The sequence below is a fragment of the Ranitomeya imitator genome, chromosome 1 (assembly GCF_032444005.1).
Source record: "Ranitomeya imitator isolate aRanImi1 chromosome 1, aRanImi1.pri, whole genome shotgun sequence".
Taxonomy (NCBI): domain Eukaryota; kingdom Metazoa; phylum Chordata; class Amphibia; order Anura; family Dendrobatidae; genus Ranitomeya; species Ranitomeya imitator.
Genome location: NC_091282.1, coordinates 485,580,334 through 485,606,763, shown reverse-complemented (window position 1 = coordinate 485,606,763; position 26,430 = coordinate 485,580,334).

The following is a 26,430-nucleotide window of genomic DNA, read 5'->3' as shown; positions in this document are numbered from 1 at the left end:
TATCCTTATTAATAAATCAGACCATATATAAAACTAATTGGAGGCAATACAAAACGCTGGAGAGAGATGAAGAAATTAAAAAGATAATTATAATGCAGTATACAAAGATTAATGAAACTGAGGATATAAGGTTCATGGAAAAATTGGTTGAAAAAAAATAGGTCCACTATGGTTACAAAATTAAGGACTGATATCACATTTAAAGTGACCTAATTCCATGTTATATCATGTTGTCATGCATAGGAATAAAAGGTATGTGGACGAGAACCACCCACCCTTACCCAATCGGGGCGGGAAAATAATGCAAAAGTTCATTCTAGTCGAAGTGCCAAAGACCAGTCAAATGCAGTGTTCAGCAATCTCCAGATGTCCCATTAATAAGGGAGCAGCAGTGCACATGGTCGGCATCTGTTGTAATCAAATGGGGTTCTCCAGAGCACCGGTTGGTGGGTCGATGATGGCCCAAGTGGTTGGACCACCAGTGATCGGTAAGTTATCCTGTATCCGACGTGTAGGTGATAACTTACAAGCTTGAAATTACCCCTTTAAGTCTGTTTATGTGCCCATTTGGACAAACTGATATGTTCACAGAAAAAAAACACAAAGATATACAGTATTATTTGAACCTTGTTTGTGTCATTGTAGTCTATGGCCCCTAAACATTTTATGCAGACAAAAGACATGGAAACACTGCAGAAACCCAGTGTGAACAAGGCCTTAGAGGGTTGAAAAAACATCTACTGCCCCCTTACAAAAAAGGAATATTAATTTGTTCAAGAATCTCACTGTAATGCTCTGAACCATCCAAGACTGCTGCATGCCTCATTGGTTACCTGGTGGTACCTCCAGCACAAGGTCAACCAAAGTTATTTTATTTCTATGCAAATGCTATTATTTTATCACATGTATGCTATATTATGCTATATATGTAGTGTACCACCAACAAAAGAGATTGAAAGCTGATGCCTGAGTGTAAAGTAATGTGCCACCTCAATGACAGCTAGGAGGTCATTGCCTTTGTGGGAAGGACTATGAAGCCGCAGTTGTGAGCAGTATAATACAAAACAGTGGAAAGTTCCAGACAAATTATTGAATACGTTTGCAGGCCATGTAAAGTGATCTAATTAATATTTGTGATAAGCACTAAAAGTGGTGAACTTGCTCAGAGGCTATGCAGAATGAAGGAGGTGCTGCTGAAGAGATTTCCAGAAAGTGTCGGCAAACTCATTTCTGCAAGCGACAAACACCTTATCTCTGTTCAAGTTGGTCAATTGCATCTGGTGTAGAGCTACGTCTTTTTTCCGTAAAGAGTTAACCACTCTACCATCAAGAGCTGTGAAATAATGATCATATATTTAAAGGATCACACCAACACCTAGCTAAACCACCCCCTTAAAGGCATCTATTACATCTAATAGAAAGATCTTAACATCAGCAAAGTACCTTCTTAAGGTTAGGGTCACAGAAGCATATACAAAAATGGTCTGATTTTCATCGAGATACGTGGGAAAATTCTTTTCTCATTTGTCGTCCTTGTGCTGTCCTTATACAGTCTGTTTTTTTTTTACTCAGCAGCTATTAATCTTTTACAGAACCACTTGGATGCCACTCTGATGGTACTATGGCATTCGATTTTTTTCTCGCATGCATCCGATTTTGGAGTGAAGAATTTTTTCTCCAAATACAGCTGACAAAAATCCTCCGATCTGCATTGTCTCATTGAATAACATTGGTCCGCATACAATCCCTTTTTTTAACTGAATTGCACTCTTTCAAGTTAAACGCTTATGGGAGCCTCCCTTAATAGTAGAGCAGTGGGACATTGAAAGTTATTGCCACATGATGTTGGGAAAGTCAAAACTTGCATTAACTTAAGCATAAGGGTCCATTCACACCTGTAGTTCTCAACAACCATTGATCAGCTATAATTACGAGGGGCGATCCAAAAGTAATGATAATCGGTTATTTCTATTGCACACAGAAATTAAAATAAAATGTTTTCTTCTCTCTTAGGTACCCTAAGGTCCAGGAAAAAAAATTACTTAAATAGACAATTCCCGGGAGCTACATTCATTTGAATATGAACTGCCGAGGAGTGAACATCAAAATGGAAAAAAACGAGCTCAGAGCTGTCATCAAATACCTCTGCTTGAAAAAAAATGACTACCAAAGACATACACAGCGACTTGGTGGAAACATTGGGGGACTCTTCTCCTCCATATTCCACAGTTGCACGCTGGGCCAAGGAATTTAAGCTGGGAAGAACATTGATGGAAGATGAACATCGTGAAGGACGCCCATCCACGTCCCTCAATGAAGAAAACGTGAAAAAAGTTGAAGAAGTTGTATTGGCAGATCGAAGAGTGACTATCAGGCATGTAGCTGAGGTCCCAGGGATCTCATATGGCAGTATTCAAAGAATCCTTGCAAAAGAATTGCATATGAGAAAGGTCTCCGCGCGTTGGGTGCCAAAAATGTTAACCGACGAACAAAAGAAGAAACGAGTTGACATTTCAATAGCAAATCTCGAAAAGTTCCAAGCAGACAAGGAAAATTTTTTGTCACGTTTTTTGACCATGGGCAAGACCTGGATCCACCACTTTGATCCCGAAACTAAACAACAATCGATGACATGGAAACGAGCCGACGAACCGACGCCGAAGAAATTCAAAGTGTCAAGCTCAGCAGGGAAGGTTATGGCGTCCGTTTTTTGGGACACTGAAGGAATTATTATGGTGGACTATTTGGAGAAGGGAGCCACTATTACGGGCTCCTACTACGCAGAACAAATAAGAAGATTGCGGGAGGCTATCAAGGAGAAAAGGCGCGGCATACTGCGGGCTGGAGTGTTGTTTCACCAAGATAACGCGCCGTCTCACAAAGCTGCTGTTGCCATGGCTACCATTCAAGAAGCGGGCTTTGAACTGGTGGAACACCCCCCCTATTCACCAGATCTAGCCCCCAGTGACTTATTTCTCTTTCCTCGGCTCAAGGAACACCTCCGGGGCAAGAAATTTGACGACAATAGCGACGTGATAACCGCTGTTGGGGATTTTTTTGAGGGTCAAGATCAAGAATTTTTTTCGAAGGGAATTCTAAGTTTAGAAAAGAGATGTATATGTATAGACTTGTTAGGAGACTATGTAGAAAAATAAATTTATTTTTTGACTATATTCATTGTGTTTAGTATTGATTATCATTACTTTTGGATCGCCCCTCGTATTTAAAAACCTGTTTACACTGGCTGACTGTTTTAGATGTGCTCTGAATGATCAGTAACAGATCATTCAGTGCACATAGGTCAACGTTGATCTCTGCAGTGCAGGTCCTGTTTACACATGGTGCCAAGAATGATGATCTTTAGCACAAACTAAAGATCATTTAACATGACAAACAAGCTTTTTGCTCTTTCATTCATCATTAATTGTAAAACATATATGGATTATTTGGATATGTCATTAAAACATAATAGAAAGGATAGATAGGGGTCTGTATCATGTGATACCCCCAGCAATACCCAGAATGAAGGAGCTACAGCACTACTTTTTGGGTAAGTTGGAACCAAAATGCACAGAGCCCCACCAAACATATCTTTACATATACTGTAGCAGTCAAATCAGGGCACTCTTTCATTCTGTGTCCAGCATCCTGGACACATCTTGTAGTAGGCCCAAGAAAGTATTTTTTTTCACATGAGGCCTAGCCAGTAGAACTCACAAAAAGTCATAATATGCATTGTGTTGCAATGTCATTATGTCGCTGAACCTGGTAAGCACCAGGCCAAAAATTCTCAGAGCAAAAGTGAAGACTTCCAGGGAAGTACAAATCGTTTTGCTCAATTCTACTTCTGACACGTGTTAGTGATACATTGGAAAGAGCTACGTTCTCAAGAGCATTATCCATAATATATGATGTTGTAAATGTAGACTGTCCAAAAATGTATATCTGTGACAATTTGTTATTTTGCGACATAGTAGTGAGATACTTGCCCTTCCATCAACTATGTGTTAACAAGAAATAACCCTCTCCACCCTGTAGAGTTATTCGAAAAGCACTACATTGGCCTTTCAGCATATTCTTTAACAATAGAGTCAATGTAACAGTAAAGTTATCAAGAACCTTTCACTGTCAACATTTGTCAAAGGATTGTAATGTTGTTTGTTCATTATCTGAGCAATCTTTCCTCAAACATTACCAATGAAAAATTGGCAGTCATCCTGTCACAGACTTTCATTCGCTAATCAATTGCGACCAAAAATGACACCGATGTAAATAAAGATATAAATTATATACAGCTTATTTGTTGTGCATACAGTTAGATATGGCACATGAATAATTATATCTAAAATGATCTGCTAGGTGAATTTCATGAGCTACCAATATGGGCCTATTCCCTATGGAGTCTACACAAGATTACTTGGATCAAGCAATATCTCAGCTGCTACCAGTAAAGTAAATCCAAGTGGACGGGTGTAACATAGCACAAAAATATTACCAGCAGTGGTAAGCAATCGTGTATCTTTTCAGCAGCTAACTTGCGCCTACAGTAAATATCACTAAGTGGCAAGCAGAAGTGTTTTATCTTTGTTTTTCCTAAGGGGAAAATAATAAAACCATAAACTGTACCTATGCGTTGTATGTCTGTTTCATAACCAAGATATGCCCTTTTAAACAAATAAACTACTGCATATACTCGAGTGTAAGCCGACCCGAGTATAAGCCGACCCGAGTATAAGCCGACCCCCCTAATTTTGCCACAAAAAACTGGGAAAACTTAATGACTCGAGTATAAGCCTAGGGTGGGAAATGCAGCTGCTACCTGTAAATGTCAAAAGTAAAAATAGATACCAATAAAAGTAAAATTAATTGAGACATCAGTAGGTTAAGTGTTTTTGAATATCCATATTGAATCAGGAGCCCCAATAATGCTCCATAAAGTTTATGATGGCCCCATAAGATGCTCCATATTAAAATATGCCCCATATAATCCTGCATAAATGTTGATTATGGCCCCATAAGATGCTCCATAAAGATATTTGCCTCATATAGAGCTGCACAAACATTGATCATGGCCCCATACAGACACTTGCCCCATATAGACGCTGGCTCCATATAGTGCTGCACAAACGTTATGGCCCCATAGAGACACTTGCCCCATATAGTGCTGCATAAACGTTATGGCCCCATATAGTGCTGCAGAAACATTATGGCCCCATACAGACACTTGCCCCATATAGTGCTGCACAAATGTTATGGCCCCATACAGTGCTGCACAAATGTTATGGCCCAATACAGTGCTGCACAAATGTTATGGCCCCATATAGTGCTGCACAAATGTTATGGCCCCATATAGTGCTGCACAAATGTTATGGCCCCATATAGTGCTGCACAAATGTTATGGCCCCATATAGTGCTGCACAAACGTTATGGCCCCATACAGTGCTGCACAAACGTTATTGGCCCCATAGATGCTCCATACAGACACTTGCCCCATTTGCTGTTGCTGCGAAAAAAAAATAAAAAAAATCACATACTCACCTCTCCGTCGCTCAGGACCCCAGCACTTTCAATATTCACCTGCTCCTCGTTCCGGCGCCGCTCCATCTTCAGCGTCTCCTCCACTGACATTCAGGCAGAGGGTGCGCACTAACTACGTCACCGCGCCCTCTGACCTGAGCGTCACTGCTAAAGATGGAGTGGTGGCTTGTTATAGCTGGCAATCAGGCAACACAGCGTGCAGTAATCAGCGCACATACAGAGATCTGGCAATAACCAAAAACAATAGGACGAGCTCTGAGACGTGGAATCTCTGTAGACTGCAGTACCTGATCTATCCTCACACAACTATAAGCAGCAGTGGATTGCGCCTATCACTACCTATGCAACTCGGCACTGCCTGAGGAGCTGACTAGCCTGAAGATAGAAATACAAGCCTGACTTACCTCAGAGAAATACCCCAAAGGAATAGGCAGCCCCCCACATATAATGACTGTTAGCAAGATGAAAAGACAAACGTAGGAATGAAATAGATTCAGCAAAGTGAGGCCCGATATTCTAGACAGAGCGAGGATAGCAAAGAGAACTATGCAGTCTACAAAAAACCCTAAAACGAAAACCACGCAAAGGGGCAAAAAGACCCACCGTGCCGAACTAACAGCACGGCGGTGCACCCCTTTGCTTCTCAGAGCTTCCAGCAAAAGATAATAGCAAGCTGGACAGAAAAAACAGAAAACAAACTAGAAGCACTTATCTAGCAGAGCAGCAGGCCCAAGGAAAGATGCAGTAGCTCAGATCCAACACTGGAACATTGACAAGGAGCAAGGAAGACAGACTCAGGTGGAGCTAAATAGCAAGGCAGCCAACGAGCTCACCAAAACACCTGAGGGAGGAAGCCCAGAGACTGCAATACCACTTGTGACCACAGAAGTGAACTCAACCACAGAATTCACAACAGTACCCCCCCCTTGAGGAGGGGTCACCGAACCCTCACCAGAACCCCCAGGCCGACCAGGATGAGCCACATGAAAGGCACGAACAAGATCTGGGGCATGGACATCAGAGGCAAAAACCCAGGAATTATCTTCCTGAGCATAACCCTTCCATTTGACCAGATACTGGAGTTTCCGTCTAGAGACACGAGAATCCAAAATCTTCTCCACAATATACTCCAATTCCCCCTCCACCAAAACAGGGGCAGGAGGCTCCACAGATGGAACCATAGGTGCCACGTATCTCCTCAACAACGACCTATGGAATACATTATGTATGGAAAAGGAGTCTGGGAGGGTCAGACGAAAAGACACCGGATTGAGAATCTCAGAAATCCTATACGGACCAATAAAATGAGGTTTAAATTTAGGAGAGGAAACCTTCATAGGAATATGACGAGAAGATAACCAAACCAGATCCCCAACACGAAGTCGGGGTCCCACACGGCGTCTGCGATTAGCGAAAAGCTGAGCCTTCTCCTGGGACAAGGTCAAATTGTCCACTACCTGAGTCCAGATCTGCTGCAACCTGTCCACCACAGAATCCACACCAGGACAGTCCGAAGACTCAACCTGTCCTGAAGAGAAACGAGGATGGAACCCAGAATTGCAGAAAAATGGAGAGACCAAGGTAGCCGAGCTGGCCCGATTATTAAGGGCGAACTCAGCCAACGGCAAAAATGACACCCAATCATCCTGGTCAGCGGAAACAAAACATCTCAGATATGTTTCCAAGGTCTGATTGGTTCGTTCGGTCTGGCCATTAGTCTGAGGATGGAAGGCCGAGGAGAAAGATAGGTCAATGCCCATCCTACCACAAAAGGCTCGCCAGAACCTCGAGACAAACTGGGAACCTCTGTCAGAAACAATATTCTCAGGAATGCCATGTAAACGAACCACATGCTGGAAGAACAAAGGCACCAAATCAGAGGAGGAAGGCAATTTAACCAAGGGCACCAGATGGACCATTTTAGAAAAGCGATCACAGACCACCCAAATGACCGTCATTTTTTGAGAAACGGGAAGGTCAGAAATGAAATCCATCGAAATATGTGTCCAAGGCCTCTTCGGGACCGGCAAGGGCAAAAGCAACCCACTGGCACGTGAACAGCAGGGCTTAGCCCTAGCACAAATTCCACAGGACTGCACAAAAGCACGCACATCCCGTGACAGAGACGGCCACCAGAAGGATCTAGCAACCAACTCCCTGGTACCAAAGATTCCTGGATGACCGGCCAGCACCGAACAATGAAGTTCAGAGATAACTTTACTAGTCCACCTATCAGGGACGAACAGTTTCTCGGCCGGACAACGATCAGGTTTATTAGCCTGAAATTTCTGCAACACTCTCCGCAAATCAGGGGAGATGGCAGACACAATGACTCCTTCCTTGAGGATACTCGCCGGCTCAGATAACCCCGGAGAGTCGGGCACAAAACTCCTAGACAGAGCATCCGCCTTCACATTTTTAGAGCCCGGAAGGTATGAAATCACAAAATCAAAACGAGCAAAAAACAACGACCAACGGGCCTGTCTAGGATTCAAGCGCTTGGCAGACTCAAGATAAGTAAGGTTCTTATGATCAGTCAAAACCACCACGCGATGCTTAGCACCCTCAAGCCAATGACGCCACTCCTCGAATGCCCACTTCATGGCCAGCAACTCTCGGTTGCCCACATCATAATTACGCTCAGCAGCAGAAAATTTCCTGGAAAAGAAAGCACATGGTTTGAACACTGAGCAACCAGAACCTCTCTGTGACAAAACCGCCCCTGCACCAATCTCAGAAGCATCAACCTCGACCTGGAACGGAAGAGAAACATCAGGTTGACACAACACAGGGGCACAGCAAAAACGACGCTTCAACTCCTGAAAAGCTTCCACGGCAGCAGAAGACCAATTAACCAAATCAGCACCCTTCTTGGTCAAATCGGTCAATGGTCTGGCAATGCTAGAAAAATTACAGATGAAGTGACGATAAAAATTAGCAAAGCCCAGGAATTTCTGCAGACTTTTTAGAGATGTCGGCTGAGTCCAATCCTGGATGGCCTGAACCTTAACCGGATCCATCTCGATAGTAGAAGGGGAAAAGATGAACCCCAAAAATGAAACTTTCTGCACACCGAAGAGACACTTTGATCCCTTCACGAACAAGGAATTAGCACGCAGTACCTGGAAAACCATTCTGACTTGCTTCACATGAGACTCCCAATCATCTGAGAAGATTAAAGTGTCATCCAAGTAAACAATCAAGAATTTATCCAGATACTCACGGAAAATGTCATGCATAAAAGACTGAAAAACAGATGGAGCATTGGCAAGTCCGAACGGCATCACCAGATACTCAAAATGACCCTCGGGCGTATTAAATGCCGTTTTCCATTCATCTCCCTGCCTGATTCTCACCAGATTATACGCACCACGAAGATCAATCTTAGTAAACCAACTAGCCCCCTTAATCCGAGCAAACAAGTCAGAAATCAATGGCAAGGGATACTGAAACTTAACAGTGATCTTATTAAGAAGGCGGTAATCAATACACGGTCTTAGCGAACCATCCTTCTTGGCTACAAAAAAGAACCCTGCTCCCAATGGTGACGACGATGGGCGAATATGTCCCTTCTCCAGGGACTCCTTCACAAAAACTGCGCATAGCGGTGTGTTCAGGTACGGACAAATTAAATAAACGACCCTTAGGGAATTTACTACCAGGAATCAAATCGATAGCACAATCACAATTCCTATGCGGAGGTAGGGCATCAGACTTGGACTCTTCAAATACATCCTGAAAGTCCGACAAGAACTCTGGGATGTCAGAAGGAATGGATGACGAAATAGACAAAAATGGAACATCACCATGTACTCCCTGACAACCCCAGCTGGTTACCGACATAGAGTTCCAATCCAATACTGGATTATGGGTTTGTAGCCATGGCAACCCCAACACGACCACATCATGCAAATTATGCAGTACCAGAAAGCGAATAACTTCCTGATGTGCAGGAGCCATGCACATGGTCAGCTGGGCCCAGTACTGAGGCTTATTCTTGGCCAAAGGTGTAGCATCAATTCCTCTCAACGGAATAGGACACCGCAAAGGCTCCAAGAAAAATCCACAACGTTTAGCATAATCCAAATCCATCAGATTCAGGGCAGCGCCTGAATCCACAAACGCCATGACAGAATACGATGACAAAGAGCACATTAAGGTAATGGACAAAAGGAATTTGGACTGTACAGTACCAATAACGGCAGAGCTATCGAACCGCCTAGTGCGTTTAGGACAATTAGAAATAGCATGAGTAGAATCACCACAATAGAAACACAGTCTGTTCAGACGTCTGTGTTCTTGCCGTTCTACTTTAGTCATAGTCCTGTCGCACTGCATAGGCTCAGGTTTACTCTCAGACAATACCGCCAGATGGTGCACAGATTTACGCTCGCGCAAGCGACGACCGATCTGAATGGCCAAGGACATAGACTCATTCAAACCAGCAGGCATAGGAAATCCCACCATTACATCCTTAAGAGCTTCAAAGAGACCCTTTCTGAACAAAGCCGCTAGTGCAGATTCATTCCACAGAGTGAGTACTGACCACTTCCTAAATTTCTGACAATATACTTCTACATCATCCTGACCCTGGCATAAAGCCAGCAGATTTTTCTCAGCCTGATCCACTGAATTAGGCTCATCGTAAAGCAATCCCAGCGCCTGGAAAAATGCATCAACATTACTCAATGCAGAATCTCCTGGTGCAAGAGAAAACGCCCAGTCCTGTGGGTCGCCGCGCAAAAAAGAAATAATAATCAAAACCTGTTGAATAGGATTACCAGAAGAATGAGGTTTCAAGGCCAAAAATAGCTTACAATTATTTCTGAAGCTCAGGAACTTAGTTCTGTCACCAAAAAACAAATCAGGAATCGGAATTCTTGGTTCTAGCATCGATTTCTGATCAATAGTATCTTGAATCTTTTGTACATTTACAACGAGATTATCCATTGAGGAGCACAGAGCCTGAATATCCATGTCCACAGCTGTGTCCTGAAGCACTCTAATGTCTAGGGGAAAAAAAAGACTGAAGACAGAGCTAAGAAAAAAAAATGATGTCAGGATTTCTTTTTTCCCTCTATTGGGAATCATTGGTGAGGCTCCTTGTACTGTTATAGCTGGCAATCAGGCAACACAGCGTGCAGTAATCAGCGCACATACAGAGATCTGGCAATAACCAAAAGCAATAGGACGAGCTCTGAGACGTGGAATCTCTGTAGACTGCAGTACCTGATCTATCCTCACACAACTATAAGCAGCAGTGGATTGCGCCTATCACTACCTATGCAACTCGGCACTGCCTGAGGAGCTGACTAGCCTGAAGATAGAAATACAAGCCTGACTTACCTCAGAGAAATACCCCAAAGGAATAGGCAGCCCCCCACATATAATGACTGTTAGCAAGATGAAAAGACAAACGTAGGAATGAAATAGATTCAGCAAAGTGAGGCCCGATATTCTAGACAGAGCGAGGATAGCAAAGAGAACTATGCAGTCTACAAAAAACCCTAAAACGAAAACCACGCAAAGGGGCAAAAAGACCCACCGTGCCGAACTAACAGCACGGCGGTGCACCCCTTTGCTTCTCAGAGCTTCCAGCAAAAGATAATAGCAAGCTGGACAGAAAAAACAGAAAACAAACTAGAAGCACTTATCTAGCAGAGCAGCAGGCCCAAGGAAAGATGCAGTAGCTCAGATCCAACACTGGAACATTGACAAGGAGCAAGGAAGACAGACTCAGGTGGAGCTAAATAGCAAGGCAGCCAACGAGCTCACCAAAACACCTGAGGGAGGAAGCCCAGAGACTGCAATACCACTTGTGACCACAGAAGTGAACTCAACCACAGAATTCACAACAGTGGCTGGAACGAGGAGCAGGTGACTATCGCGCAGCGCAGCGCTCCCCTCCCTGTTATACTCACCTGCTCCTGGTGCGGTCCCTGCACGTCTGCTCCCTGGCGCCGGCAGCTTCTTCCTGTACTGAGCGGTCACCGTTACCGCTCATTACAGTAATGAATATGTGGCTCCACCTCTTTGGGAGGTGGAGCCGCATATTCAATACTGTAATAAGCAGTACCATGTGACCGCTCAGTATTGGAAGAAGCTGTCAGCGCCGGGGAAAAGACGTGCAGGGACCGCACCAGGAGCAGGTGAGTATAATAGACAGCCCCCACTCCCCCTCACCTGCCGACCCTGGGTATGACTTGAGTATAAGTCGAGAGGGGGACTTTCAGCCCCAAAAAATGGGCTGAAAATCTCTGCTTATACTCGAGTATATACGATAGGTAAGATATTGAAACAATAATGCGATTGTTTGTGTTTTGTTGTCCTAAATTAAGCAATGCTTTAAAAAGGACATAAAAGTAATAAAAGAAAATCTACAATGTTGATTTGCTTTTAAGCATATAAAAAAAATGAATGAGGTCCACTTGCCGCTTCACTGTGAATCTTGCCAGTGGGCCTCTACTCTAAGGCCTTCTCCACATGAGAGCAACATGGGCGTATTGCTATGTCCACAACCCGGCTACAAAGCCTGATCTAAAGACCCAAATTGGCAGAAACTTAAATCCCAAAGACAACCAGAGTCACTAGACTAATGATTGGGCTGGGACCCAAGTAGCCTTACAGCACTGGACTTTATATGGTCCTGCGCCAAGCTTTGGTATGAATTCACGGAGACTGCACTTTGGGGTCCTAAGGACATCGCCATGAAGTCTTGTGGTACAGTCGATTTAGTGCTAAGTTGAGGTCACTTATGGCCATGGTGCATATACAAATGCTCATGTTGTGCTCGATTAAAACAATTTATGTACCCCAAAATGGTACCAGTGAAAACTACAAAATAACATAAAAAAATAAGCCCTCATATTGCTCCATTGATGCAAAAAAAGACAAAAGATAAATATTTTAGAAAATAGCGACACAAACTGAATTATATTACAATGGTTTTTTTTTAAAAAAACAGTAGTATATATATGTATATATACTGTATCTATAATATAACGCTGGGAGCGTCACTCTGTCTGAAGCCTCTATAGACTGCGCAAGCGCAAGCGCCGGCGCAATCTGGGCCTCACAGAGCGACGCTCCCGGGAGATCGCGGTGTGCATTCACACTGAACACACACCGCGATCTCCACCGCAGAAGCAGGGACCGCCAGGAGGGTGAGTATCGGCCTATATTCACCTGTCCCCGTTCCATCGCTGAGCGGCGCCATCTTCCCAGTCTTCGGTCTGTGGCCTTCAGTTCAGAGGGCGCGATGACGCGCTTAATGCGCGCCGGCGCCGCCCTCTGACTGAATAGTCACGGCCAGGAGACCGGGAAGATGGCGGCGCTCAGCGATGGAACGCCGGACAGGTGAGTATAGTAAGTGCTGGGGGGGCCTGAGCTGGCGGCGATACCGGCATCTGACCCCCACAGCGCGCCGGTGTCCCCGCCTGCTCAGGCCACCCAGCACTCGGCGCCGAGCGGGTCAGAGGCGGTATGGGGACGCAGGATGGAGCAGCACATAAGGATGGGGACGCAGGATGGAGCAGCACATAAGGATGGGGACGCAGGATGGGAGCAGCACATAAGGATGGGGACGCAGGATGGAGCAGCACATAAGGATGGGGACGCAGGATGGAGCAGCACATAACAGGATGGCGACGCAGGATGCAGCATGAACATAAGGATGGGGACGCAGGATGGGAGCAGCACATAAGGATGGAGACGCAGGATGGAGCAGCACATAACAGGATGGGGACGCAGGATGGAGCAGCACAGAAGGATGGGGATGCAGGATGGGAGCAGCACATAAGGATGGGGACGCAGGATGGAGCAGCACATAAGGATTGGGACGCAGGATGGAGCAGCACATAAGGATGGGGACGCAGGATGCAGCATGAACATAAGGATGGGGACGCAGGATGCAGCATGAACATAAGGATGGGGACGCAGGATGGAGCAGCACATAAGGATGGGGACGCAGGATGGAGCAGCACATAACAGGATGGGGACGCAGGATGGAGCAGCACATAAGGATGGGGACGCAGGATGGAGCAGCACATAAGGATGGGGACGCAGGATGGAGCAGCACATAACAGGATGGGGACGCAGGATGGAGCAGCACATAAGGATGGAGACGCAGGATGGGAGCAGCACATAAGGATGGGGACGCAGGATGGAGCAGCACATAACAGGATGGGGACGCAGGATGGAGCAGCACAGAAGGATGGGGATGCAGGATGGGAGCAGCACATAAGGATGGGGACGCAGGATGGAGCAGCACATAAGGATTGGGACGCAGGATGGAGCAGCACATAAGGATGGGGACGCAGGATGCAGCATGAACATAAGGATGGGGACGCAGGATGCAGCATGAACATAAGGATGGGGACGCAGGATGGAGCAGCACATAAGGATGGGGACGCAGGATGGAGCAGCACATAACAGGATGGGGACGCAGGATGGAGCAGCACATAAGGATGGGGACGCAGGATGGAGCAGCACATAAGGATGGGGACGCAGGATGGAGCAGCACATAACAGGATTGGGACGCAGGATGGAGCAGCACATAAGGATGGGGACGCAGGATGGAGCAGCACATAAGGATGGGGACGCAGGATGGAGCAGCACATAACAGGATGGGGACGCAGGATGGAGCAGCACATAAGGATGGGGACGCAGGATGGGAGCAGCACATAAGGATGGGGACGCAGGATGGAGCAGCACATAAGGATGGGGACGCAGGATGCAGCATGAACATAAGGATGGGGACGCAGGATGCAGCAGCACATAAGGATGGGGACGCAGGATGCAGCATGAACATAAGGATGGGGACGCAGGATGGGAGCAGCACATAAGGATGGGGACGCAGGATGCAGCAGCACATAAGGATGGGGACGCAGGATGCAGCATGAACATAAGGATGGGGACGCAGGATGGGAGCAGCACATAAGGATGGGGAAGCAGGATGCAGCAGCACATAAGGATGGGGACGCAGGATGCAGCATGAACATAAGGATGGGGACGCAGGATGCAGCAGCACATAAGGATGGGGACGCAGGATGCAGCAGTACATAAGGATGGGGACGACAGCTGTGCTGTGCTTTACGGCTGGCCGGCGCTCACCAGTCAGTGCGGGAAGCTGACGGCGGGGGACATGACCAGACACCGGGAATGTAAGTATGTAGTGTTTGTTTTTTTACATTTACAACGATAACCAGGGTAAGCATCGGGTTACTAAGCGCGGCCCTGCGCTTAGTAACCCGATGTTTACCCTGGTTACCAGTGAAGACATCGCTGGATCGGCGTCACACACGCCGATTCAGCGATGTCAGCGGGAGATCCAGCGACAAAATAAAGTGCTGGACTTTCCCCAGCGACCAACGATCTTCCAGCAGGGGCCTGATCGTTGGTCGCTGTAACTCATAACGATTTCGTTAACGATATCGTTGCTACATCACAAAAAGCAACGATATCGTTAACAATATCGTTATGTGTGACGGTACCTTAACTGTATAGCAGCCTATTACTGATGCCCCTGCACACACACTGATTACAAGGAAATGAGTCACAAGTGAGGATGTTACCATTAGTAGCCATTCACACCCATTTGTGTCAACTTCTGTACCTGTTATCAGGCCAAAATCACCAGGCTATGTGAACTTTTGATCAGGGTTATTTGGATGTTTTGGGTTGTCATGATTTAAAAAGAGAAAACACAGTAGTTTGACAGTAAATGGCTTCACCCAACCACTAACCATGAATGTGCCCGCAATAGCGACGGGTGGAATCGTGATCCACCCGCCTCTATTATCTAGTTAAATGCCACTGTCAAACGCTGACAGCAGCATTAAACTAGCGCTTCTGGCCAATGCGCGCATCGCTGACCACGTCGGTATGACAACCAGAGGTCTATTGAAGACCTCTATGGTTGTTGATGCCAGATTGCTGTGAGCACCACCCTGTGGTCGGCGCTCCTAGCAATGCAGCAATTCTACTACGCAGGAGCGATCTGAGCTATGCCAGCTTCTAGTTCCATGGAGGCTACTGAAGCATGGCAAAAGTTAAAAAAAATGTTTAAATAAATATAAAAAAATATAAAAGTTTAAATCATCCCCTTTCACCCCATTCAAAATAAAATAATAAAAAAATCAAATATACACATATTTGGTATCGCCATGTTGAGAATCGCCCGATCGATCAATAAAAAAAGGATTAACCTGATCGCTAAACGGCGTAGCGAGAAAAAAACACCAGAATTAAGTTTTTTGGTCACCATGACATTGCCTTAAAATGCAATAAAGGATGATTAAAAGAAGAAGAAGAAACGTCAGCTCGGCGTGCAAAAAGTAGGCCTTCACACAACCCCAGATCACGAAAAATGGAGATGTTACCGGTATGGGAAAATGGAGCAATTTTTTTTAGCAAAGTTTGGAATTTTTTTTACCACTTAGATAAAAAAAACCTAGATGTTTGGTGTCTATGAACTCGAAATGACCTGGAAAATCAAAGTGGGAGGTCAGTTTTAGCATTAAGTGAACCTAGCAAAAAAGTGAAGCAAAAAACAAGTGTGGGATTGCACTTTTTTGCAATTACACCGCACTTGGAATTTTTTTCCTGTTTTCTAGTACATGACATGCTAAAACCAATGACGTCCTTCAAAAGTACAACTTGTCCCGCCCAAAATAAGCCCTCACAAGGCCATATTTACAAAAAAATAAAAATGTTATGGCTCTGGGAAGGAGAGGAGCGAAACACGAAAACGGAAAACCCCAAAAAGCTGGGGTGATGAAGGGGTTAATGGAACAGTTGCCAGTGTAACTGTGTATGGGCTTACATACAAAATATAATAATTGGCAGATCCAATTATTGTACTAAAGGGTTCGTGGCATCATCTTTTAAGGAACGCACACTTTACAGCCACCTTCAGCCTTCCTTTTTTTCTTTGAAAGAGAGGATTGTGCTCCTAATTCATTGACAGTTCATACCAGTGGTATCACTGATTTAATTGCTGTGCTGTGTGTAATTATAAATAACACAGTGCAGCAGAGCTGAGCTGTGTCCCATTAGACACACATCTGCAGTTGTAGCTCTATTTTCATCCAATTGTCAGCGCTGCTGAATGTCTATGCCTGATTACAACTAACACTTCTTCAGCTTCCATCTCACAGGTAGCCAGTGTGGGAGGAGGGAGTACAGAATAGCTGACAGCACTATGAGGGGAGAACTGCAACTGCAGATGTCTTTATAGAGAGACAAAGTTCAGCTCTGCTATACTGTATTAGGTATAATCACACACAGCTCTGCTGTGAGATGAGGAAGGTAGAATGCCAGTCATTACATGACTTGTCGGTTGTAACGGGGTCTACCAAGCTGGGGTACCTCTTTCCAGGGCCGGCTCCAGGTCTTCGAGGGCCCCGGGCGAAAGAGTCTCAGTGGGCCCCCCCCTTTAACACATACCCCGATTTATGATGCCCAGATACGGCAGAGAAATGTATAGTACAATACCAGATTTCACTTCTTACATGAGTGACAGCTATTGTAAATTCTGCAGTGTATATATACAGGAGAGGTGCTGTGCAGTGTATATATACAGGAGGAAAGGTGCTGTGCAGTGTATATATACAGGAGAGGTGCTGTGCAGTGTATATATACAGGAGGAAAGGTGCTGTGCAGTGTATTATATACAGGAGAGGTGCTGTGCAGTGTATATATACAGGAGGAAAGGTGCTGTGCAGTGTATATATACAGGAGAGGTGCTGTGCAGTGCATATATACAGGAGGAAAGGTGCTGTGCAGTGTATATATACAGGAGAAGTGCTGTGCAGTGTATATATACAGGAGGAAAGGTGCTGTGCAGTGTATATATACAGGAGAGGTGCTTTTCTGTTTTGAGTTTTTCTATGAAACAAAGACTTTTCTACATAAACAACGTTGTTTGGTTTTGCGGCCCCAACAGATCTGTGCTACAAAGTAACAGGCGGCTCGGGCATTAATGAGGGACCTGATACTGAATCCTTTCCACAAACCCTAATGACCCAATTAGTGCCCTGTCATTAGAAGCTCATTAAACGCCTCCCTGTCCAGAGCAGTCATGTACAGTATGGGGGGATCCTGCAGCCCACCCCCTGACTGCTCAATACCATACACTGCCCTCTGTCGCGCTCACTATTATCCTGTGCAATTCTCCGTCATCGTTACCCCATGTTACACTTGTCACCCCCCACTACAGAGTAGCAGGGCAGCCAATGTCACCCCCTCCTGGACCCTAATGGCAGCAGGAAATGTCTGCTCCTCTATTGGGTTGAAATCTGATTTAATCAAGGAATAATGTGGATTTGTTGCCGGTGGCCGCAGGGGAAGGGTTAAGTGATGCCATGTCCTTGGTGGGAGCAGTGGCAGCTGCTGGGACCTGGACAGACACAACCAATGTTGCTGTGACTGCACAGTGTGATGTGGAGGAGAGAAGCTGAGATGCAGAAATCACCCACATGCCAGCACTGGGCAGAGTCCCTCCAGTCACCAGCCTGGGGCCACAGGGCCCCAACATACAGCCCACAGCTCAGTTTTATCCATGGCAGCAGCTCCCCTTCCTCCTGGCATCTGGTTAACCCCATTTATGCGGCTCGGATTGTTATCTTTAAGGTTCAGCAATAACCTTCATACAGATGGGAAGGGGTTAAGCTTCTTCGTACCCCACTGGTGCAGGTTGGTGAGGAATGCATGTATTCTGGGGTTCTGGGTGAGCTGGGCGGCTGCAGGTTGCAGGCTGCTCTCCACCATCTCCTCCTCCAGACATCACCCACATTTTTAGGCAGCGGAGACAGACAGCAGCAGACTGAGCCACAAGTCCAACTGCAACAACTGCTGGATACTCAGGCACTCACTCACTCAGGCACTGGTAGGATGGAGCTCCTCCGGAATCTGCCTGATAATAATTTCAGCACTGCAGCCACCCAGGGCCTCTCTCCGCCCACAAACAGTCACACTGGCTGCGTTCTCTTAACCCCTATGTGTGCCTGCCTGGCTGCACTGACTGAGTGAGAAGATGCTTGTGTCAGAGCTGGCACATAGGGGTTAAGAGAACTCAGCCAGTGTGACTTTGTGGGCAGAGAGAGAATGTTCTCCTGCTCTGCTCTCCCAGCTGTATCTATGATAGCTTGAGTGGGCCCCCCTCTCTCTCTAGGGCCCCGGCATTTGCCCAGGTGCGCCGGGTGCTGACGCCGGCCCTGCCTCTTTCAGTACCACCCCGTGTTTCAGGAGGTCCACTCTGGTTTTGCTACATTCTGAATGAAGGACGCTGGCAGGAATTTCTTGATTACATGAGAGCATATAAAAGCTGAGTGCTTCTCCACGTATTTCCAGTCTAAGAACACCCTTTATTTACAGCACACAGAATATATAACACAGATTCTCAGGGCAGGCCAATAGGAAAACAGCAGGCCAGACATACATTACAATAGCCGCAGGGGGCCGGAGCCTGCCGATATTTAGTGTGGGAATTACAAAGGTGGGGGAAGGTCAGAAAGAGAATATCTTGTCCAGGGGTGCAGCCTGTGGACTGATGCATTTCACATGGAAACTATTATACATACTATATATATATACTGCATAACATTCTTGGTGCTGGGGGGTTCTGTAACACGGCTCCCCTTTTCAGCGACGCGATCAGCATACACAGTCTGATCCTTAACGGATCTGTTTGAGGATGACCGAAGTTTATGGGGTTGGTACGAGTTCCGTTTGTCGACTTAGTCCATCGGCGTTACCGTTTTGTTTGCCGGGTCTGTAGTGGATGGTGAAGTCCAGAGGTTGTAGGGCTAAACTCCACCGCAGTAATCTGGCGTTGTCTCCGGAGACCCGATTAAGCCAGACTAGGGGATTATGGTTCGTTAGGAGGGAAAACTGTCGTCCATACAAATATAATTGTAACTTTTTGAGTGCCCATACTATCGCCAGGCACTCCTTCTCGATGGCCGCATAGCTCACTTCACGGGGCAGTAGTTTCCGACTCAGCTACCGGGTGTTCTTGGCTGTCCGGCCCGACTTGGCTCAGTACTGCCCCCAATCCAAACATAGAAGCGTCTGTGTGGCCAAGGAAACGTTTAGTTGGATCGGGTGCGGCCAATACAGGGGTATTGGTGAGGGCGTCCTTTAGCTGGCGGAAGGCTTCCTCACACTCTGGGGTCCAGGTTACCTGGCGGGGTTGGTTCTTACGGGTCAGATCAGTGAGGGGCTTGGCTACGCTGCTGTAATTGGGAACAAATTTCCTGTAATACCCCGCTGTCCCTAGAAACGCCATGACCTGGGTTTTAGTGCGTGGGGTGGGCCATTTGGCTATGGCCTCAATCTTGGCTAGTTCTGGTCTCTGTTTCCCACTTCCCACCCAATGCCCTAAATACTGAACCTCTGCTTTGCCCACGTGACACTTGTTTGGGTTCAGGGTGATTCCGGCATTGTGGATCCTGTCTAATACTGTCTCTATGTGATTTAGATGCTCTTCCCATGTCGCGCTGTAGATGGCGATGTCATCCAGGTAGGCACACGCATAGTCCTGGAGACCATCCAGAAGCCGGTCAGCCAGCCTCTGGAAGGTCGCCGGGGCAGTCTTCATCCCGAATGGCATAACTCGAAACTGGAATAAGCCAAACGGGGTGACAAATGCCGACTTGGGAATAGCATCAGGACTAAGGGGAATCTGCCAGTAGCCTTTGCATAGATCGATGGTGGTCAAATACTTTGCCCCTGCCAGCCGGTCTAACAAGTCATCCACACGCGGCATGGGATACGCATCCGTCACTGTTTTCTCATTGAGCTTACGATAGTCTACACAAAACCGTGTAGTCCCATCCTTCTTGGGCACTAACACTACGGGGGATGCCCAGGGACTATCTGACTCTTCAATGACCCCTAAACGCAACATCTCTTGTATCTCTTGTCGCATCCCTTCTCGTACAGACTCAGGGATGCGGAAGGGGGGTTTTCGCAGGGGGGTCTGATCCTGGGTCTCAACCTTGTGTTGTGCCAGGTGAGTGTACCCGGGTTTCCCCGAAAACATCCTCTGTCGCTGCCTCAACAACTTCTCCACCTGCTATCTCTCCCAGGGACCTAAGTCTTCACCCCAGTGTACCTGGTCCCATGGTTTAGACTGAGTCCTCTCCCCTAAGACATCAGGCAAGGGAAGTCCGGCTAAATCCTCCACTTCAGGTGCACAGATGACCACTTCCTCTTCAGGGCACTCCCGATAGGGCTTCAGCATATTCACGTGGAACATGTGGATAACCCTGGGGTCGTCACAATCGGCGACATTATAGGTGGTGTCGGCTATTTTCCCCACTACCTGGTAGGGCCCCTGCTATGCAGCTTGGAACTTGTTCTGCCTAGTGGGCTGAAACACCAGGACCTTCTGCCCTATTTCTAAGGTGCGCTCTCTGGACCTCCGATCGTACCATACGCGCTGGCGCCGCTGGGCCACCTGCATGTTCCCATGTACAACCTGGGTCAGCTCCTGTAGGCGGTCCTGGAATTCCAGCACATAGGGTACAATAGGTACCCCTTCTATGGTGCCCTCCCCTTCCCAGTGTTCTAGCACTAAGTCTAGGGGTCCCCTTACCCATCTCCCTTAAACCAGGTCGAATGGGGAGAACCTCATGGATTGTTGGGGCACCTCTCGATAGGCAAACAGGAGGTGAGGCAAGAATTTCTCCCAGTCCCTGTAGGTCCTGGTAAAAGTCCCAATGAGTTGTTTTAACGTCCCGTTAAGGCGTTCACACAACCCATTGGTTTGCGGGTGGTATGGGGCGCTTCTAATGGACTTTACGCTGCACAGCTTCCACAGTTGGTTGGTCACCTCTGCTGTAAACTGGGTACCCTGGTCTGAGATAATCTCCCGGGGAAATCCAACCCGTGAAAAAACCTGGAGCAGGGCGGCCGCCACCGTCTCTGCCAGTATGTTAGGTAACGCAACCGCCTCTGGATACCGTGTGGCATAATATGCCACTGTCAATGTATACCTTTTCCCTGACGGACTGGGTTTGGCTAACGGCCCTATCAGATCGACCGCTACTTGGCTAAATGGTTCCTCCACAAGGGGGAGGGGGCGTAATTTGGCCTTGCATCGATCTCCCCTCTTGCCAACGCGCTAGCAACTGTCACAGGTCTGGCAGTATTGACGAACATCATAGGTTATCCCCGGCCAAAAGAAGTTTTGTGTCAGACGATGCCTGGTACGACTGACGCCGAAGTGCCCGGCCAAGGGGATGTCATGAGAGATTCGCAGTAACTCCTGCCTATACTTCTTGGGAACTACCAGCTGTCGTTTTATAGTGGGGCTCGTCCCTGTGTGGTGTTGCTCTGTGATCCGGTAGAGGAGTCCCTGCTTCCATATAAACTGTTCCCCTTCCAGTACCCCTCTCCCCTCCTGTGCCTTCCCACGATATCCCTCCAATGAAGGATCCTCAAGTAACTCCTTCTTAAATTCATCTGGTCTGGCTATGGGAATACGTGTAGGGCTGGGATGTCTTACCTGGGCCTCCTCTGAGTGTGATTCTGCCTCCGCAGATCAAGCTTGTCTCCGGGTGGTCACAGGATATGTCTCAGCCAGAGGGGCAACCAAGAAGGCAGACAACATGGGCCCCAAGTCATTTCCCAGCAAAACGTCTGCAGGCAAATCCTCCATCAAGCTGACCTCAACAAGGCCATCCCCAACTCCCCAGTTCAGGTGAATCCTGGCAGTGGGCAGTCGATGTATGGCTCCCCCTGCTACACGGACTGCCACTGTCCGGTCCGTCTTCTCTTGATCCCGGATGAGATGAGGCTTCACAAGGGTCAAAGTTGCTCTGGAATCTCTTAGTCCCTGCATGCGTTTCCCATTAACCCACACGACCTGTCAATGCTGTTGTCGATTATCTGCCCGGGCTGCCTGCACGGGGTGTACTTCATGCAGCACTTCCTCCATGTCTTCCACCCCTTGGTTAGTTGTAGCCCCCAATGCCGGGTCAGCTTCGCCTTGGTAGCAGTGTACAGCAGCCCGGCGGAAGGTAGCTGTTCCTGCCTTTGGCCACTGGGTATGCTGAGTCCGGTTGGGACATTGTCTTTGCAGGTGACCCAGCTGACGGCAGGTGTGGCATCGCGCCCCAGGGGAACTGTGGTAGGCCGGGTTTCTAGCTGGTCCCCCCTACAATCTTCGGTGGTTTGGGGCCCTCCAGGTCCATGGGCGGACCCCTAGTGACCATCTTTGATCCGGACAACTGAGGCCTCCTGGCGTCATGATGTTCATTGGCCAGACGAGCGGCTTCCTCAAGAGTCATTGGCCGCCTGTCCCGAAGCCATTCCTGTGTCTCGGGGTTTAGTCCATTAAAGAATCGTTCTAACAAGAAGAGCTGGAGGACGTCCTCCTTAGTGGTTGCTTGGCTCCCTTGTACCCACTGTAGCAGTGACCACCGTAATTTACAGGCCCATTCAGCGTGGGTATCGGTTACTCGTTTTATAAGTCCACGGAACTTTTGGCGGTATGCCTCTGGTGTCAGCGCATACTGGGCCAAGATCACTTCTTTGATCTGCTCATAGTCCATACAGTCCTCATCGGGTACCGTGCGATAGGCGTCCGCTGCCTGGCCTGTCAGCTTGCTGGCCAGAAACTGAACCCGTTCCTACAGCTTAACTTGATGAAGGGCACACTGCCGCTCAAAGTCCTGCAGAAAGCCATCAATGTCTTCCTCTGCCTCCCCCAACTGTCGGAAGGCATTATACTGGATCTTTTTGTGGCTTACAGTTGAAGGTACCTGGGCGGAGGCCAGAGCTCCCCTTGCTTGCTGACTCTCCTCTCTCAGCTCTGCCATCTCCATCTTGGCCAGCTCCACTTTGGTCCGCTCTGCCATCTCCATCTTGGTTAGCTCTATCCTGGTCCCCTCGGCCATCTCTTCCTTCAGATCAGTATGCACATCAGCCATCACCTCCCGTATGATCTCTACTACAGTGTTTGGGCCATAGAACGCCAGTCTGTTCGTTACGTCCCTCTGGAATTCAGTCTCCTCCACGTTCACATTGGGGGGTGCTGCACTGTCGTGTTCCATGATGGCTGCTATCAAATCCGCTTTAGTTTTGTTGCTGGCGATTAACCCCTTAATCCCATATGACGTACTATCCCGTCGAGGTGCCCTGGGACTTAATTCCCAGTGACGGGATAGTACGTCATATGCGATCGGCCGCGCTCACGGGGGGAGCGCGGCCGATCGCGGCCGGGTGTCAGCTGACTATCGCAGCTGACATCCGGCACTATGTGCCAGGAGCGGTCACGGACCGCTCCCGACACATTAACCCCCGGCACAACGCGATCAAACATGATTGCGATGTGCCGGCGGTACAGGGAAGCATCGCACAGGGAGGGGGCTCCCTGCGGGCTTCCCTGAGACGATCGGTACACGGTGATGTACTCACCGTGTACCGAGCGTCTTCTCCCTGCAGTCCCCGGATCCAAAATGGCCGCAGGGCTGCATCCGGGTCCTGCAGGGAGCACTTCCGGGTTGCCTGCAGGCACTTGGTAACGCTGCAGCGATGAATGAGATCGCCGATCTTACAGAGTGCTGTGCAAACTGTAAGATCGGCGATCTGCGATGTCCCCCACTGGGACAAAGTAAAAAAGTTTTAAAAAAAATTTCCACATGTGTAAAAAAAAAAAAACTAAATAAATAAATAAATAAAAAAAATATTATTCCCATAAAAACATTTCTTTATCTAAAAAAAAAACAAAAAACAATAAATGTACACATATTTAGTATCGCCGCGTCCGTAACGACCCGACCTATAAAACTGTCCCACTAGTTAACCCCTTCAGTGAACACCGTAAGAAAAAAAAAAAAAAACGAGCCAAAAAACAACGCTTTATTATCATACCGCCAAACAAAAAGTGGAATAACACGCGATCAAAAAGACGGATATAAATAATCATAATACCGCTGAAAACGTCATCTTCTCCCGCAAAAAACGAGCTGCCACAAAGCATAATAAGCAAAAAAATAAAAAAGTTATAGTCCTGAGAATAAAGCGATGCCAAAATAATTATTTTTTCTATAAAATAGCTTTTATCGTATAAAAGCGCCAAAACATAAAAAAATGATATAAATGAGGCATCGCTGTAATCGTACTGACCTGACGAATAAAACTGCTTCATCCACTTTACCAAACGCGGAACGGTATAAACGCCTCCCCCAAAAGAAATTCATGAATAGCTGGTTTTTGGTCATTCTGCCTCACAAAAATCGGAATAAAAAGTGATCAAAAACTGTCACGTGTCCAAAGATGTTACCAATAAAAACGTCAACTCGTCCCGCAAAAAGCAAGACCTCACATGACTCTGTGGACCAAAATATGGAAAAATTATAAGTCTCAAAATGTGGAGACGCAAAAACTTTTTTGCTATAAAAAAGCGTATTTTAGTGTGTGACGGCTGACAATCATAAAAATCCGATATAAAAAACGCTATAAAAGTAAATCAAACCCCCCTTCATCACCCCCTTAGTTAGGGAAAAATAATAAAATTAAAAAAATGTATTTATTTCCATTTTCCCATCAGGGCTAGGGTTAGGGCTAGGGTTAGGGCTAGGGTTGGGGCTAGGGTTGGGGCTAGGGTTAGGGCTAGGGTTAGGGCTAGGGTTGGGGCTAGGGTTGGGGTTGGGGCTAGGGTTAGGGCTAGGGTTAGGGCTAGGGTTAGGGCTAGAGTTGGGGCTAGGGTTGGGGCTAGGGTTGGGGTTAGGGTTGGGGCTAGGGTTAGGGCTAGAGCTAGTGTTAGGGTTAGGGTTGGGGCTAGGGTTAGGGTTGGGGTTAGGGTTGGAGCTAAAGTTAGGGTTAGGGTTGGGGCTAAAGTTAGGGTTAGGGTTTGGATTATATTTACGGTTGGGATTAGGGTTGGGATTAGAATTAGGGGTGTGTCAGGGTTAGGGGTGTGATTAGGGTTACCGTTGAGATTAGGGTTAGGGGTGTGGTAGGGTTAGGGTTTCAGGTAGAATTGGGGAGTTTCCACTGTTCAGGCACATCAGGGGCTCTCCAAACGCGACATGGCGTCCGATCTCAATTCCAGCCAATTCTGCGTTGAAAAAGTAAAACAGTGCTCCTTCCCTTCCGAGCTCTCCGGTGCGCCCAAACAGGGGTTTACCCCAACATATGGGGAATCAGCGTACTCAGGACAAATTGGACAACAACTTTTGGGGTCCAAGGTCTCTTGTTATCCTTGGGAAAATAAAAATGTGGGGGGCTAAAAATAATTTTTGTGGGAAAAATAAGATTTTTATTTTTGCGGCTCTGCGTTGTAAACTGCAGTGAAACACTTAGGGGTTCAAAGTTCTCACAACACACCTAGATAGGTTCCTTGGGAGGTCTAGTTTCCAATATGGGGTCACTTGTGGGGGGTTTGTACTGTTTGGGTACATCAGGGGCTCTGCAAATGCAACGTGACGCCTGCAGACCAATCCATCTAAGTCTGTATTCCAAATGTCGCTCCTTCTCTTCCGAGCTCTGCCATGCGCCCAAACAGTGCTTCTCCCCAACATATGGGGTATCAGCGTACTCAGGACAAATTGGACAACAACTTTTGGGGTTCACTTTATCCTGTTACCCTTGTGAAAATACAAAACTGGGGACTAAAAATCATTTTTGTGAAAAAAAAAAGAATTTTTATTTTCACGGCTCTGCGTTATAAACTGTAGTGAAAAACTTGGGGGTTAAAAGTTCTCACAACACATCTAGATAAGTTCCTTGGGGGGTCTAGTTTCCAATATGGGGTCACTTGTGGGGGGTTTCTACTGTTTGGGTACATCAAGGGCTCTGCAAATGCAACGTGACGCCTACAGACCAATCCATCTAAGTCTGTATTCCAAATGGCGCTCCTTCCCTTCCGAGCTCTGCCATGCG